This window comes from Megascapheus bottae, chromosome 7 (assembly GCF_031878675.1).
Source record: "Megascapheus bottae isolate mThoBot1 chromosome 7, mThoBot2.hap1, whole genome shotgun sequence".
NCBI lineage: Eukaryota > Metazoa > Chordata > Mammalia > Rodentia > Geomyidae > Megascapheus > Megascapheus bottae.
In genome coordinates this window covers 74,200,539-74,219,209 of record NC_143515.1, presented here as the reverse complement: position 1 = coordinate 74,219,209, position 18,671 = coordinate 74,200,539, and the positions used below count along the sequence as shown (strand labels likewise).

The window sequence follows — 18,671 nt, the reverse complement described above, 5'->3', positions numbered from 1 at the left end:
CAGTACTACTTATCATGGGTTTTGAAAATAATTTTGTTTTAGAGCTATACAAATTGGAGAATAATTGGTGTGTCAGGGGAATGGGTATCACATCACACATTCAAGGAAGGCTTCATAGCCACCTTAGATGGCTACTGGTGGGGGTGATGTCTATACTGCATCAGCTCCTTTTATTGCTGGAGTTCTGTGGTGTGTAGTGTGTGAGAAAGAGAGTCAGCAGACTTAGGAAATCAGGCACAGAGAGGAACTGGACCATGTGGTGTGCAGGTGTGGATATCCACTGTGGGAAATTACGTGAGCCCCAGAGGGCAAAGGTAGATGGGAGGAGCTTTAAGCTTTCTGGTGTTAATGATGAAGGGAGAAGGATAATGGATTCTGGTGAGGTTATGATGGAAGCATAGAGATAATTGCATGAGAACTCGTATATTAGAGGAATTGGAAAGATGGCAGCCATTTTAGGAATAGAAGGATAGCTCAGAGTTTGAGAACTAGATGCAGGGAAGATAAGTACTATTGCTGCCAAATTCAGAGGTGGTGGGATGGAACTTCTAGTCAAGTCTAGTGTTCCATTTGACACATTTTTGCTGAGGCTATAAAGCTGTTCAGAGAGTTACTGTAAGGACACAGACACAATCCATCCAATCCTGGCACATTAGAGGTTGACCTTTCAGAAGATGTGATGTATATACTCAGAGTTATAATTCTAGGCCAGCAGGTACCAGTTTCAAACTGAAGATTGAAGCTGCAGATTCTGATGTGGCCAACCTGGTTGTCTTTTAAACCTGTGCAGATTTAAATTTTTCTACCTTGATTCAGATGCCAGCCTTAAAGTATCCTTCAAGGCTCAGGATAAAGCAATCTTCAGGGAGAGAAGAAACTGAAGTATGGCTCGAAGTGTTTGTTCTGCCATTACTTGGAGTGGAAAACAGTTTAAATTTCAATGGTTTTCAAAATAGCTGTGAAAGCAACCACATTAATAGTCTCAAGAATCTCAAAAATTGCTTTATAAGCTTTATGGCAAAATAACATGGACTCGGCAGAAGAATAATCAGAGCTCTATAGGGATACAGAACAAAGATGCAGTTGGGATTGGAATTTGAGCTGTGCCCATTAGATGGGGAGATTATTTTCCCTGATAATTCAGTAGAAGTTTCTTTGAGTTTCATCACTTTGCTAGGAATTTTCCAGCCACAGTGGCATCTATGCCCTCACCAGTTGAGTCTCATCTGTATGTAGAAATGCACATTGGCACAGTCACTTTTTGATGACATCTCCTTCTGCCTGAATTCTAGCTTAGTGCCCGGGTCAGGAAAGTCAACAATCAGTGGATATTCCTTAAATGGTTAATGATGAAATTTCCTATCTTTTTTATAGGACTGGGTTGATGAGTTCCAGTCTTTTGCCAGCCTGAAGTGTGAGGCTTTAGAAGAAATCAAGGAATTAAACAAGACTGAAGGCCACTGATAGGATGCTATGAAAGTCTTAAAAACAGCCAAGTCAGGCTAGGTCCTTAGCTCTAAGCACTGGCTATTTCACAAAAAGTCCATTTTTAGTGTGTGCCCGTTGAAGAGATTCTTTTCTTTTATTCTGCTGTCTGGTTTTTATCTGATCCTCTAACTGTGCCAGACTAGTGCTCCAATTTCTCTCCAGCTCTTATTTTTTGTGCCCGTGGGGGCTCGGCTTGGGATATTTCCATGAACTGGGGAATAGTGAAGACAAGGAAGATGGGCTTCAGAAAGTTATTAGACAGGTGGGAAGATGGGAATGGATTGGGTAGATTAACGAATGAGTAAGAAATAGTATTTGAAGGTAGACTGGGACAAATCACAGTGTCAGTTAAATGTCAGGTCAAGCCAGTCCTCGGGATTATATCCCAGTTTCCTTTCCTTCCCACTCCTTTTCTTTCTCGTGGGTGAAATTTTTTAAAAGACAACTGTGGGAGGAAATCACAGAGTTAATTCTCAAAATGACTTGTATTTTCAGGGAAAAATGGTAATTATTTTTAGAGCTTTGTGAGTGAAATTCAGTGGACTTGTTCCTAAATTTCAATATGCTTGTCAGCCAGAATGCAACAAAAGATATGCATGTGCTCCAAAGACACACACATACACACTCACACACACTAAAAACACACTATATATACCAAATACCTGCATATATAAAACAAAACCAAAATGTACTAAAACGTCCATTTAAATCTATATGCAAATGAATCTGAAAAATGATAATCTTTTGAGTCATTATTACATTTTTCAAAGGCTTACAAAGGAGTCCTTCTTGGCTCTTTGATGGAGCTTGTGGGAAGGTAAGTCACTATGGTCTTCTGATCTCAGAGGGCAGAGGCTCCAGCTTCGTCTTCATCCTCAGAGTTGTTCTAAGTCACACCATTGGCTGAACCATGACTAATTACCTCCTTGACTGCCGGAAGCTCTGTGGCAGCTGTCACTGATGAGCTATCTGTACTTGAATGGCCATTTCTCTTTGTGTATTAGCCTCCTTTAGCTCTTTCTTAGTCTGCTGACTCACAGACCCTTGACTTTCTCCATGAGGGCCTTATTGAGTTGACTTCCTCCCAGCCCCAAAGTTTGCTTTTTCTACCATAATGAGTTGCTGGATATGAAGCCAACATCTTCTTAGAACAGGGAACAGCGCAGGAGCATTGGCCTGGGTGGGGATCCTCTTCTCCATCCTCTGTCGTAGACTTCTTCTTTGGATTGCATGAAACCTTGGAGGAAGGAGTGAGTTCTTCTGCATTTAGGAGGAAATTTATGAATGCAGTTATGAAGATTGGATTCTCAATATGCTGACCTGAAAGAAGGGAGCATTCCGAAAATTTCTTGGAAGACAGTGATGTCACTCGGGTGCTATTGGCTTGCTTCATAATTTTGTTGTTCTTGTAGTCTGTCTGTCAAGGCTTCTAATCTCCAAGGTGTATGCTGATGTTTGTATGCGAGAGACAGAGACAGAGAGACAGAGAAAAGTAGTAAATTAAAGTTCTGGAATATGTAGTGTCAAAAGAACACATCAGTGATATTCAAAAGATCTCTTTTCCTGCTTCCCAATAATCCAGAGCCTGGCACCTTACTGATCTGAACTATGGTCTTATTGGATTCCTGAACAATGCAAGGAAGCTATTTCCTTTATCTTACTAGATGAAAGGGTTAGAGTACTGTGAGAAATGAATGGACAGGGGAGGAAAAATCATTGGCCTTCATGGGGACAGCTAGAGATAAAGATGAGGGCCAGTAGGCCAAGGCAGTGCCCATGGCTATAACTGAGTACCCTCTGAGAGACTCTAGCTTTGACACAGGATGGGACAAGAGAAGCAGAGCTCCTGGGAGATAGGGGTGGAAAATGAACTTCACAAAGGCATAGGCACAATGACTTAACACATGATGCTTAGGAAGAGAAGAGGAGGAAGAGAAAAGAGAACGGTGGCAAAGATGAAGCCATGATTGTGATTGAAGGAACTGTCAAAGAGACAGATAAAGAGGGAAACGATTGAATGGAAAGAGGAGAGGCTAGATCCTACCTGCAGAAGAAAAGGAGAAATAGCCTTTTGTTGGAGACCATGTATAAACTAGCAGACTTTAATAGATGATTGGGACGGGGTTGGGGGTGGGAAATAGGTACAAAACCATGAGAAAGGGTATCAATGTGTGAGAAGTAATGCACCTACTCCCTGGAGAATGTAACTGTAATCCCTCTATACATTACCCAGACAATAAAAAAGAAAGGAAAGGAATAATAAAAAAAAGAAATAGCATTCAGTGTTCATATGACACCAAGCAGTGAATAATTAATAATCAGGCAAGTGTTATTCACAAACAAGCAGTCATAAGAAAGGTGATAGGTAAAATAATACTTGAACTCTTGCATTTCTAAAGCTCTAGTTAGTCTTTCTGGAATTCCTTCCCTCATGGTCTGGGCCATTCATTCTTTCCCTTTAAAATTCAATTCAACTCATCTCTGCTGATAATTTTCCTGATTTTCTTATTTTGGCAGTCCTGGGGCTTGAACTCAGGCCCTGAAAAATGTCCTTGGGCTTTCCCAGGGCTAGAGCTCTACCACTTGAGCCACAGCACCATTTTTGGCTTTTTTCTATGTATGTGGTACTGAGGAATCAAACTGGGGTCTTTGTGCATGCTAGCAAGCACTCCATCACTAGGTCAAACTCTTGGCCCTCTTGATTTTCTACCTTACCTTCCAACCTTGGCTGGGCAAAAGGAGGATATCTGCTTCGTGAAGAGCCTGTGGCTCCTTTCAATCCCCCTCCTCACAAATCCCGTGGCGTGCTACCTAGCATCAGACCAAGAACATCCTGAGAATTACACAGCAGTTTCCATCTTCCGAGGTGTCCAATAGACATGCACAGAATGCTGTTTCTGTGATAAATGAGCAAATGAGTGCAACCATGTATCAGTTTCCAATTTCTTCACATATAGTTTTAATGCTTTTATCACTCTGTTTAACAAATGAGGAATAAGGGAGCTACACCAGTGCAGTTTCATCTATAATGACATCCTTGTGCTAAAAAGGTAGTTCTTGATGCAGAGATAATATTCTCAAAACAACACTTAAATTGAGATGTTTCAATTACTGTATAATTGGTATGGAGGGAAAACATACAGATCAAAATTAGAGCAACAGGTCAGCTATGGGGGTGGGGGAAGAAGTTGATACTGGCCCAGGGGTCAGTTGAGGCTTGATGAAATCTAGTTCTAGTGAGTGGGTACCCACTAACCAGTTGCAGTCGTAATCTCAGGTCATACAGCCACCAGCCTGCCATGAGTAGAAAACGTTAGGTGTGTAACATCAGATGTTAGCAGGCAAAACTTAGGTGAAAGAGCATCCTTTAGGATATCCTTAAGAGAGCCTTCCTTCTTTCACTTTTAGAAAATAGATGGGGTTGGAGGTATGGTTCAATTGGTAGAATGCTAGCCAATGAGCAAATGTGGCAGAAACCAAGTCCTGCTCTCAGACCTAGGAAAAAAAGATAAAATAGATGATACATTGCATTTGCAGACTAGCTATGCTATGAATTATATTAAGTAACAATAAGTAGTAAATTTCCTCAGATCAATCTCTTATCAGCTATAGATTAATTAATCCATTTATTTACTCAGTGAATTCATTGAGAAACTTCTTTTTTTGTTTGTGTTATGAAGGAGACATATCTGGGCTTCTTAAAAGTAGAATTGAAAGCTGACAGTTTTCATTCACATTCATGGATGAAATTGAATAGATTGTGGTAGGCTATGTAAACATTAAAATACAGAGGAATAAAATGAGTGAAGAAAATTCATTTAATACAAAAGCAGGCCAGGGAAATAAAAACAAGCAGTAATAAGTTTATGACATAGAAAATATGAGTGTAAAAATAAGTCCAGAAGATATCATTGCAATGAATATAGCAGAACTAGATTTCTAAGACTAACAGCTCAGCGCCACAGACTGAAATAGAAAAGGCTAAATTTAAATTGAATTGACTATATCAGTCACATTAAAGTTAATTTGGTACAAGAAAAAAAAGCAAAGTGAGGAATTTTAAACAAGACAACAAAGATGAAATATTAGTGAAAGTTATAGCATTTAAGAACCAATGGGTCTATAATCATGGATTTTTAGAACTCTGACTAGCTTCCTTCAAAATACATAAAGATCTGATGAGTAATAATGGAAAGACAAATATATATATTCATGTAGGACATTTTAATGTATATTTTTAAAATCAGTAAGTTCAGAAAACAATTTGAAAGGATGGAGGGCTGAATACCCCCCTACCCCCCCCCACACACAAGCCTACAGTGGCGAGAAACACTAGGACCAGAAAAATAGTAAAATATTCATCCACTGGCTATGGTGGCCTAATGGTCCTGTGACACCCACAGTGCACAAGCAAATGCCTCAATCAGCCCAACCTTCCAAAACATCTACTTAATATACGTGGCCTGTCATTTCTAATACTGCCCTAGCCATATGTAACAAAGTTATTTATTTATTTATTTTTTTTTTTTACAAATTTTCATTTATAAATATTAAGTCACTTCAATTTTCATTATCTCTTTTAATCATTCATTCTTTAAGATGAGTGAACAGTCTAATTTCATGTGCTATTTTTACATTGTTTTAACATTTACAATAAATAGAACTTAGACTAACTAAATATTTCATCAGATTCTCAGCTCACCATCTTCTTAGTCCATTTATTCCATCAAAGTTCACAGAAAATCCCTCTGAAGTTAAAATTCTGGGTGTCCTTAATTTTGGATGTTTAAAAATCAATGCTCCAAGAAAAGGAATGAAAAGAGCTTTTCTTTGCTTGGCTCCTTCTCCTGGGAAGCACTTGGACCCATGCTGATTAGAATACCCTGGCTAAGCTCTTTGTTCTCTGTAGAGTACCTCATGTGCTTCCTGCATTATTGAAGATTTTGGGGCTGCCATATTGGTAATTAAATCAGTGTCTGGGGAGCGATTGGCTGTCCATAGCGTGCAGAATGCATTGTCTAAAGTCTGAAATAGTGGCTTTTAATGTGGAGAAACTAGAATCAATATGTCAGCTAGGGTTTTTCGTGTGTGTGTGTGTGTGTGTGTGTGTGTGTGTGTGTGTGTGAGAGAGAGAGAGAGAGAGAGAGAGAGAGAGAGAGAGAGAGAGAGAGAGAGAAACATTTGTGTGTCAGTCTGAACATATGCCTAATAGCCATACTGTGTTAAAACAAGTTGTATAAACAGTAAATTTAGGGCCTCATGGTCAAACTCTGACTTAGCATATTTAAAGCTAACGCTTTCTTTAGAATGGACATTGTGAACTCTGGAAACTGAAAACATTTGTTTAAACCAATTTTGCTTAATTCCTTCAGAGATATAGGAAAACTGAAGAATAGAGGCAAAGTTTTACAGGTTCTTGAGGATCAGCATCCAAGTCTGGTAGTCTGGAATGAAAACAAGGGAAAATTGTCTTCCCAAGAGCTTCCTGCCTACTCTGGATGTGTGATAAGGAGAAAGACATCTGGAAAAATCTTTGTTGATTTCTTTCCTTGGGTCTTAGTCAACTCTTTGCTTTACTACTCACTTGGAGAGAGAAAAGCAAACTTTAGGTCAAACTAGTACAAGAAGAACAGATGATAATGCCTGGGGATGAGTTTGGCTCTGTCCTTGAGATAGGGATTCAGGGATTTCCAGACTACCTGCACAACCTATATTAAACTTTCCATATGTTTCCCCACCAGGGGTGGGAATGTTTCCTGGTTCCCAGGAAAGTCCTAAAACATCAGAAATACCACAACTCTGAGCTCTGAGCACCAAGAAATATGCTCCCTAGAAAAAGGGAGCCTGTGGATATTTATTTGCTATGCAAGTTAATTATTCAAAAATATACCCTAGATTTGTTGTAATCAGGCATGGTAGGATCTTCAGATGCACTCATGCCTGTTATGCCTGTTATGTTGACTTGTAGTTCTCTGGAAACAGGAGACTCAGACACCACACAGCGAGGCCAAATGGGGAGCCAACAGGGTGGGCGTGGGGGAATGAGTTAAAGAAAGCATAGGCTCCAGCCATGATTGTGGTTTCTGTGGGAAATACCAACCAGCAAGCTAGAAGGCTTGGGATAGATCATCTTTAGTCATTTCCACAGACTCTGGAGCATAGAGATTTTCTTGTGGTGTTATCTGGTTCGAACCCGGCCTGCATAGGCCATGGGGATACCTATTAGTTCCTGTAGGGTAAAAGCCAAATAAAAGATGCTGGGGGCAGGAGTTCCGCATTTGCTACTTGAAAATTCAGTTTTCTTCCAGGAAAGTGGTTGTCTTGGAGAATTAGGTAGCCCTGGCAAGTGAGACTCTCCCAAGTTAGAGAAGCCCAGGAGGCCAGATAATCAAGAACACCTACAATCAAGAGGAGTGTAATGCACCGACACTGTCCCTTTAGCTTTGCTCCTCTTTCCCAGCTGTCAGACCTCCCTCCTCCTCCTCCTCTTCCTTTCCCCCCTCCTCTTCCTTTCCCCCCTCCTCTCACCTCACCTCGTCCTCATTAAGGCAAACAGAGTAAGCTTACAGTAAAACATGGGATTTTTCTTTTTGCCAGTCCTGGGGCTTGAATTTAGGGTGTGAGCACTGTCCTTGGGCTTTCTCAAGGCTAGTGCTCTACCACTTGAGCCACAGCACCACTTCCAGCTTTTTCTAGGTATGTGATATGGAAGAATTGAACCCAGGGCTTTGTGCGTGCTAGGTGAGCACTCTACCACTAGCCACCCTGCCAGTCCCTAAGAGAAAAACATGAATGGAAAGTAGCAATCCTCTGCATTCAGAGAGGAGCCCTGAAAAGGAGCTCTTCCGTTCTTTTATTGATTTTTAGCTTTTGCCCAGATGGCTTGTTTTCTGGCAGGTGAGCCCTTCTCTATCCTTCTGTAGCATCTACTTCCCTCTTGGCCCTTCTCTCTGTGATGCCAGTGCTGTCTGAGTATGTTCCTGAGTATGGAGAGAGGAAAGAAAAACTAAGGAGAGAGAAAAAAAGCAAAGGACCTCCCAAACCCTTCCTCCCTTGCTTTTTTAGTTGCATTGGGCAGAAGTGGGAAGTGAGGTAAGGGACAGAGAAATAAAGCAAAAGACATTACTATCAGGGAGAGGTAGTATGCATTTAGCTTTCATCATTCTCCTAAGAGAATACAATGCTTCGTTAAAGGGCCTCAGAATGACTCCAGGTTTCTTACCCAGCCAGGTCTCTTAGCCAGCCCATTTTGTGAAACTGGAGCAAAGATAATGCCTTTGTAGAAATTTGTGTGTATTAAGTGGATTGGGTATGGAAACTGGCTAGCATAGATCCTGGCATGCAGTAGAATTTGTTACATTTTTGTGTTTCCAATTCAAAGAATGAGAATGTCAAGACAGGCATTCCCGTTTCTTTGTCTTGGGAGGTGTCCAACGTGGAAACAGCCATCCGAGCTGCTTCATCAACCCTAAGCCCATGTTCCCAGGCTGAAGCCTGAAGCTTTCCAAACCTAGCAGTCTCCATTCTGGTAAGGCAGTTCACTAATGAATTTTCCATCATTTTCCTGCTCTTCCAGTGTTTTGGGTTCATGGTAAAGCTTTCAAAATCTAAGCTGTGCTTCCCACTAGTAGAAGGGTTAGAAGCCGTGGGATCAGGGTCACATAAGGGTTGTGTAACAATGCTGTTCTAGAACAAACTTGGATAAGACTGATTGAAAATTGTTGTCAAGAATGTGTTAATTAAAGAATCAGCTTTCTTTGGACTTTTTAATTTTGGTGGTACTAGGGCTTGAAGTTGGGGTTTTGGATTTGTTATGAAAACACCTGAGCCATTATTCCAGGCCTCCTGTTACATTAATAAAGAAATACAGAATCTCTGTAAAACAAGGTTCAAGTATATAAAGTTCAAACAAAAGGCTAACACATTCATGACTGTGGGTAATCTACTCTGTTCCCCAGAGGCAGCCACAAGTCCTTGTTTGGGGGTATATTTGTAGAACTTCTGGTACATATTTATATACACATGCATATACAGAAATATTGATACTAAAACACGCAACTATGATATTATTTGATGTTTTATAGCTTTACTAACTGACCTGAAAATTTTCATCTTAGTACAAATAAATACACCTACATTTGTGTGTGCGTGCGTGCGTGCGTGTGTGTGTGTGTGTGTGTGTGTGTGTGTGTGCATGTGCCAGTCTTGGGGCTTGGACTCAGGGCCTGGTTGCTGTCCTTGTTTTATGCTCAAAGATAGCCTTCTGCCACTTGAACTACACCTCTACTTCTGGATTTTTGCTGGTCAATAGGAGTTTCAAGGATTTTCTGAGCTGACTTTGAACCATGATCCTCATGGTTCAGCCTACTGAGTAGCTAGGATTACAGGCATAAGCCACTGACATCCAGAAACCCAAAACATTTTAAATGTTAACATTTTACTCCACAATAGAGGTGTTTCATTCACAGTTTAACTCATTTTCTACGGAAGAAAAATGAGGTCTCCTTTCAAATGTCCCACTGGGAAAAATATTAATACACATGCACACATACATATTTGTTGTTTTTCTTCTGGGATGCAGTCGTTTCTCCCATTGCTCATTCAGTATAACACTCACTTGAAGAGCAGGAGTTAAATTTCTCACACTTCTGAACCCAGATCTCAAATCAAGGTTTTGGCAGATTTTTGTTTCTGAGGAAGCATTTGACCTTGGTTTAGAGATGGCTACCTTGCCTCCAGATATAAATAATAATGACAAGATTCTAGGAGAAGAGTTTCAGCATATAACTTTTGAGAGACAAAATTCGGCTGAGAATAATATTAGAGCTATGATTATGAACAAATGAATTGCTGAAAAACTCACTACTTAAAGCGACCATTTATAAAAGTTTTTCCTGATTCTGAAACTAAACCTGGGTTCATCTATAAACTCCAGGGTTTGACATTTCTCATGTCTTGCAAGAGGCAAGATTTGTTTCCCCTTCTCATGAAGAAGACTTAGTAAAATATAGTTATAACTTTGAGGCAATCTTAGAACAAGCTATAGGACTTCTATTTTTCTCTCTTTATTGTCATCTCTTTCCTGAGTCCAGGCCCCACATTACAAGGAATACCAAATTAGCCTGGATGGAGATCTGAGACCCTCAACCACCAGCCAATGTCAACTTTCAGACATGTGAGTGAAGAAAGTTTTATATTACCCCAGTTGCCCTTTTTGTTCTCCCTTTAGTTGAGTTTTGGGACTATCTTCCATCTTTCATGGGAAATCAATGTAGTTGCAAGTATGGTTTAGGAAGCATTCTCTGATAACTTTATTGCTTTTAACACTCTAAAAGGAGAGGAAATTGTTGATTGTCTAAATAACTCTAATATTCAGAGTTGGTACAATTTATTTGTTAATGGAAGTAGATAAAGAAGGGTTGCTTGCCATTTATAACAAATGTGTGGGTAAGAATGCATTGTTTGTAACAATTGATTTTAAGCCCTCATTTATTTCTTTGAATTATTGTTAATTTATTAATGATACATTTATTTTTATTGTTTTTAAATAGCTCTATAAAAGTAGCTCCCTTCAATATGCCAATTTATGTGAACAATGTATCTGGAACAGTCAACCTTCCATCATTTTCATGAAATACATGCTGTTATAGTAACCAATAATATAGAACTTTCCTTTGCCTGTTGTAATAAGCTGCCTCACACATGATGACTTTAAATGACAGAAAATGATTCTGATACTCTTCTCAAAGCCACAAATATAAAATCAGCAGCATCAGACCAACAACAACATGCTAGCTGCTCGCCTTCTCTCTGGAGGACCTTCCATTCATAAACGTTTTTGCTTTCTCCTCTCCTGGTTGGGTTATATCCCCCCCCCTTTGTGTTTCTCTTATTTATAAGAGATGCTAATGGCTGGGCTCAGTATATAGTGGGTGTTCAAGCATAATTCACCTATATCAACATCTTTCACTATATCATACTTACAAAGTCTTTGCTATGGAAGGCAACACTGCTAGATAAGGCAACACTTCTAAAACCACAAGCTAATATTCAGATGAGGAAAGTATTCAGCCCACTTTAGATCACAGTCTCGTCCCCAGTGGTTCATATGTATTCCATAGGAAAATGCATTGTACTCTCCTTCCACATCTCTGACATTCTTAACCCTTTGCAGAATAAACCTGAAATCCAAAAATTCAATCATGTATCCACTCAGCTGTTCCTCATTTCATTATCAGTTTTATCTAAGTCAGGTACAGGTGAGGCTCTGGGAATGATGCCTTCTAGGACAAAGGCTTTTTTCTTTATTCTGGCCCTGTGGACTAGAAAAAAAGCACAATAGTGATCCAGAAATAGGCTAACAGTTACAGATATTTATATTCCAAAAATGGGGAAATGAAAAGAAAAAGGGAATCCTTGGATCAAAATAATTTAGAGCTCTAGTGGAGAAAATTCAGTTTCAAAATTTGAGAATAATCTTCTGTGACTCAAGACTCTGCTTTCTGGGACGGGGCCTAATTCCATCCTATACTCTTTCTTAAGCATATATTGAGAATGAATGACTTCTGATTCTGATAATCTCATAAAATGTATCTGTGGATGATGAGTTCGAATTCAGGAACAAATAACAGTAACATAATTCACAGAATTTATGATATTTCGATTCTTTGTTTAGCATTTTACAGAAATGTGTTGCTCAACTTTGGTTTATTCATTTAAGGGACATTAATTGAGCAAGCAAGTTCTTTGCGCTCTATAGGTAACCCTTGTGATATGGTGAATACTCTACACAATACAGCTTACATTAACAGGAAAATGTGATAGAATGTTATGGGGAATCCTCTTTTTTACTAAGTACACGATAATTTATCTAAAGTAAGAACATTTCACTTGAGAGCTGAGAGAGAAGAAATCACCGGCTTCAGAGAAATAAGAAAGAATGGATTTTCAGGCAAAAAGACAACAAATAGAATCACCTTGGAGTGCTGGACAAAGGACAGCAGTTAAGTGTGACTGGATGGTTTAGGCAGTAGTTCAGCAGAAAGTGAAGGATGCAAGCGAGGGAGAAATTGAACACAAAGTTAGAAGTTTAGGTTTTATTTTAACTTCCGTTGGAAGCCTCTGGAGTTTATTATTATTGTTATTGTTATTAGTAGTAGTCATATAAAGGGATTATAATTCTGTAAGTCAGGTTATGAGTACAATGCTACTTGGTCAATGTCACCCCTCCATTCTCCTCTGTATTTCCCCCTTCAAGTTCCTATTCCCAGGCCACTGGAGTTTTTTTTTTTTTTAAGAACAGAATATCATCATCTGATTTAAATTTTCTATATAAAATTTCTACTACTTACTCTGAAGAGCAACTGTGCAAAGCGAGAGAACAAGGATGGGTCACATGTGATCTGGAACCTTGTTGAGATGGCTTAAGAGAAGGAAGGACTGAGATGTTCAGGAGGGATTTCAAGGTAGAGGTGTTGGGAGTTACTGAGAAGTCGGACTTGGGGATCAAGGAGAAAGTGGGCTGAGAGCAGAACCTGTGCAGTGTCAAATGTAGAGCCTGGATGGATTTCCTTACCAGAGCCCTGATCTGGGAGGATTGAGATAGGTTACTGCGTATTTTGAAGATACGAGACTCATAGGATTTTACTCTTTTCATGTATTTCACATATTTATTATTAGTTTAAATGAAGATGTTTAATAATTTGATGGGTGGGGTCAAAGCTAGCAGTATAAATTTTTAGCCAACATGTGTGTATTAGATATGTGGAACCAGGAGACATGAAATGATAGAGAAGAAAACCCAGGTCACTTGAGTGCAGGAAGGAACAAGAAAGGGGACTCTAAGGCAAAGAGAATCTGTACAGAGAATTCCTTCTCCCAACAAAATTTACTTCTTCTCCCCATTATTTCTAGACATTGCTCTCATCTCCTAATTCTGGAAAACATACAGAAGAGAAATCAAAGAAAAATTTGTCAAATTGCTATCTGTCCAAAAAAAGAATATATATATATAAAATGTGTATGTATATTTATAAATGTATATATAGAAAGAATTGCCTTGATTCTGCTTTTAATTTCTGGCTACCACTGACCTGTTTGTCATCTGTGGACAGATGACTTGGCTTCTGTGACCTTCATTTTCTTCATTTCTGAAATAAGATAATGATGCTTTTACACACACACACACACACACACACACACACACACACACACACACACACACACGATTCTCACCTGGACTATAACATCTGGTCAGTAACATGAAGCCATTCTTAGCAACATTTTAGAATGGCCTTGTCTTCCTTGTGACAGTCCTAGTAAAAGTTGGGGATTATCCTATATGCCTTTTGGAGCCAAGATTTTCTTGGCTATCATTTATCTCCCTATCCTTTCATCCCTCCTTTGGCTTCTTCTCCTGTATCTGGTTACTTTTCCAGATTCTCTTTAGAATTCTAAAGCAAAGGAGAGCCACGGACTAGTGGCTAATTCTTGTAATGCTAGCTACACAGGAGACTGAGATCTGAGGATTACAGTTTGAAGCCATCAGGAGTAGACAAAACGGCAACATTTTGTTTCCACTTAACCAGCCAAAGTGTGGTGGTTAGAGCATGAGCCTTGAACCAAAAAAAAAAAAAAAAAAAGCCAAATGAGAGCATGAGGCCTTGAATTCAAGTCCCAGTACTGGCACAGAAAGATAAAATGAAATAAGACTAAGAAAAAATAGAGACACACAGGAGCATATAAATGAAAGAGCATGGGATATTTTGTAAAGTGAAAGAGTTGCTTTGAGGAAATAAAATGCACTAGTCAAGAGCTGAGACTCTTCATTCATTTCATATACAATAGAATTTCCTTTCTACCACATAGAAACTATATAGACACTTAGAATTTCCATGTCACTTTCTTATTTGTAAAATTATTTGTAAAAAGTAATAGTGTTTTTTGGCTGAGACATTATAGGGAGTGTTTGACCTAAAATGAATATTGGTAAAGTACTTCGTAAAATGCCATGTGTTAAAAATCAAATTTAATATATGTGAGCAGTTGTCTATATGCAGGATTTCAAACAAATGACTGGATGGCCTCTCTTCCAGGGTAAGTGAGGGGTTTGGGATGATTCTTGGCTCCTTTCTGGCTCTGCCATGTTATGGTTTGATCTCTAGTGAGGCTCAGTGGTTTGGGGATGAGCTACCTCCAAAAATGAAGGAGGAAGAGAAGCATTTGTTCTTGCATCTCAAGAAGTCAGGATAAGCTCAAAAAGAGCTATGAAATTAGGTTAAAGAAAAACAGCTCTTCAGTTTGGGATAATGTCTTTTCAATTTGTTTAAATGCCAGAGTTTCAATTGCTTTTTTTGGCACCTCTTTCCTGTTCCTACTTGAATATTTTTCTTGGACAATTCATCTTCAGTTATAGAAGCAGCATGATAGAGAAAAAAAAGTCATTATGTACAGAGTCAGTCCTAGATTCAACCTTCAGCCCTCTATTAATGCAGAATGGATGAATGTCTCCGATCCTGTTTCTTCCAGTTTGTTTTGTGTGGGTGCTGTCCTGGGGCTTGAACTCAGGGCCTGATCACTGTTCAAGGCTACTGAACTACCACTTGAGGCACTGCTCCACCTCTAGCTTTTTTTTCTGCAGTGAACCGGAGATGAGTCTCATGAACTTTACTGCCTAGGCTGGTTTTGAACTGTGATTCTCAGATGCCATTCTCCTAAGTAGACTGAGCAATGTGAAGGTCATGTTATCTTTGTTTTCTGATCTGTTGGACTATAGTTCTTATTCCCACTTATTTACATTTCCTGCCAGATTTCCAAAAATATCTATGCAGATGGTTCTTTATGAATCTATGAAAAGCATACCTATACATTTTTAGTCATGGGTGATGTTATTAGATGATATTTGTAACCCTACATCATTTGAATTAATAAAAAGAATGCTTTCTAAAGTTCTAAAAATATTATTCAGAAAGAATGCTCTTTCCAGACCCCAGTGATGAGTAAACCTGAGCACTCCTCTTAATAAGCTAGCTGATAATTCTCCTCGTGCCAACAGGGAAATTAGCTAGTGCCAAGATATTTTTAACTGGTCTGAACAAACACATCTTCATTTGCATCCAGCAAGATGTAACCTTAGCAACAGTGTGTATTTTTGGACTCCTTTTCATTTCATGCAAATGAAGCACCACTGATAGACCCAGAATCTGATGAAAGAATTCAACGTGACCAGTCCATGTGTGTCAGGCCTGCAAATCCCCAGCCATCCCTACCACACTCTGGTTTCCTGTTACCAGGGTGACTCATCATGGCTCCCACTGAAATCGTTGTGGAGCACTGATTTTTCATCTTTACTTTTAAGTCATGTTTGACTGTCACTCCTTTTAGAAGTGATCTGAAGGGTAGGGGAAACTGAATCTTGTTATATAAGGAATTTAGGTTTCAGAGAGTGAAAGAGACTTTAAAAAATGCAACTTAAAATAAATGCATCTATGCAAAGCAGTCCCTGCCATTTCTGTCCCCCATGTTCTGTAAAATAGAAGCAACGAGTAATCTGACCACTTTTCTCCCCTGTAAAGTTGTATTAAGTATAATAAAGTCTTTCTGGAAAAGTTTAAATCATTTTGTATTTATTATTCCTTACTTTTAAATCTTTATCACATATTTCTGGAATCTGATGTGATGCTTTAGTATCTTACTATGGGACGATTCACTCAAGCTATATAACAAATGATCAGTTTTCATGCTTACCATGTCAGGTTTTGCAGTAGAAACATTTTTAAAGAAATAAAAGGGCCATTGGATGGAGGGCATGCTATTAACATTTGAGTGCTTCTGTTGTACCTGCCGTCATGGTTGGTACATAACACTGGTGGTGTTCTGATTTGGACCAAAGTGGCTCAAAGTGGCTGGGGTTGGCGATGGAGGAGACTGGTGCACAGGAAAATTAGTCCTCTCCACCCTTGTTTAATGATGGCTCTACACAGAGTTATTCCTACATCTGGGTGAACAAGAAATTCTCCTTTTTCATCAAAATTAGAAGGAACTCCTCACTCCAGTAATCAAAGGTTCTGCCTGACCTGAGTGAGTAGCTAAAGCTCACCTAGCACCTGCTATCTATCTTTGGTCCACCATGTCTATGCCAGGGTATCTTCAGCCTTCTTTAACTATTGCGTGCCAGAATAAGTGTCTATATAAATGTGCAATCAGCAGCGTGCCCTCTAGTCTCTCTAGCCACTCTGATTAAACTTGACCATGAAGTATGAATTAGATTAGAAGTCAAGTGTTGATTGTTAAAATGTTTGTGTTTTAAAGATATTTTTGTGCCTATATGTGTAGATCTATGCTTCCATGACTTTGTGAACTAGAGTTGTCTACATGCATGGAAGTCTATGAGCACATATGAAACATGTGTGTATGACCATGTTAGTCAGTCTAGGCACATATAGGTTCCATATGTTTGTGTTGTGTGGAAGGAAGGAAGCAGCTGAGGACTGGGAGAGCATTCATTCATTCATTCATTCATTCATTCAAGAAATGGACACCAAGGAGATGAGAAAACAAAGTTCTAGACTTGTAAGGGTATTAATTCAATCAATGAAGGGTTCATCCCAAAGAGAGATGGAGAAAATGCTGGCTTATTGGTGTGCTAACATTGTGCAAAACCATTTCCCTGTCAAGGCTAATGTCAATTCTGGAGTTCAATAAAGTTCTTTAATAATTCTTAAGGCCATTAAGCCATAGAGCATAGAGGGACCTGTCCTTTCCTCTCCATGTTCTATCCTGTCCTCCTTGGTACATCCATGTCCTGTCTGGGTCATCCTACTTTAATATAATCAGGGTAGATGCCAAGCCAACTCGTGTTCCTTTTAATACAGCTCAAGAGGGCCTGTCTGTGTCCATTTGGTGAAATTTGTATTCCTACAGTGCAGGCAGTCCATAGAATGGTCTCTAGGGGCTGAGACATAGTAAAACTCTTCATGTTTAAAGTCAGAGAACTTAGGAAGACTGGCATCATTCTAATTATCAACAAAGTGTAATATTTAAATAGTTCTGAGAAGCAGGAAGAAAACACATTATTTCCTCCAGTATCAGTCAGCAGAGGAGGGCTGTAGCTCTTTTTCTGGATAAGAGAAAGGAAAATACCTGGTCTCAGCAAAGAGATCTGACATGTGCAAAGTTCATCCAAGGCAAACAGATAGGAAGTCAGGGTCCCAAGCAGTGAAAGGGTGGGCCTCTGGAGAGGTTCTATTGGGAATTATTGGATATCATATGAAGCAGGTACCAGAGGCCGGCCATAGGTTATTCAGAATATGCTCTTAAGAAGGACCAGAATCTCAGTCTCTTTCTCTTTCTTCTTGGGTCAGGAGTTGATCTTCCTGATATGTGGCAGGCTCCCTACTGCTGCTGTTAAACACCCCCAGCAAAAGCCAGATACAATGGCATGCCCAATTTTGGACATAAATGGCTACTGCTGGGAGCCAGGAAAGGAGGCACTGAGGTACCAGTGATTCTCTTGAGGGAAGTCCAATGGAAAGATCCAGGAGAGGAATTTAGCTGAAATTCAGCTGTTCAGAGGAACTGAGAGTCCTCTGCTTTCAGCTCTCCAGACAGCTGTGAGTTTGAGTGACTCAGCCTTGCATGGGGAATCAGTATGTTACTACATAGAATCACTACAGGGTTGTGAAACCAAGTCTTCCCTTTAGCACATTTTCCAAATCTCTAACCAGTGAATGCTTACCTGGAGTTTCCTATCGTGGCAGTCATAGATCTTTGGATATTGCCATCCTGCTTCCTGCTGTGATTTTTGTTCTTCATGGCCCCCTTCCACCCTCCCCACCGCCCTGCCAGCTCTGCACATGTGTGGCTCTGCCTCTCTGCATGTGTATGTGTGCTCCTCACCCACCTCTCTCACAATGCAATTGTTGTGTTGGCTTCTCATTTCCTGGTTACCTTGTCTCCTGTGTGATTTTGTGATGGTAATTAGAGTATCTAAGCCTTGCCCCTGTTCTGATGCTGTTCAGGGCATGTCTGGGCCCCAAACTCTAGCCCTGAAAGCCTGTCCAGCACTCAGAAGAAGCAGAGTCCCACCCAGTGGAAGCATGACTCCAGGCTCTTCAGGGTCAAGACTCAGGGCCCACAGAGAAGGATTTCTTTGGCAACAAGGCATTCAGAAGACAGATGTGATG

At 39.7% G+C, this 18,671-nt stretch overlaps 1 long non-coding RNA gene across 1 annotated transcript; it reads right to left on the bottom strand.

Annotated features, from left to right (window-relative positions):
• Nucleotides 1-4,656: 4,656 nt before the first annotated feature.
• On the bottom strand, nt 4,657-18,306 carry LOC150061073 (uncharacterized). The gene is made up of 3 exons (XR_016536188.1): nt 18,224-18,306; nt 13,581-13,637; nt 4,657-4,983 (listed from the first exon to the last, which is right to left on the bottom strand). It is a non-coding gene; the product is annotated as an uncharacterized LOC150061073 (long non-coding RNA).
• Between the last annotated feature and the right edge of the window lie 365 nt (nt 18,307-18,671).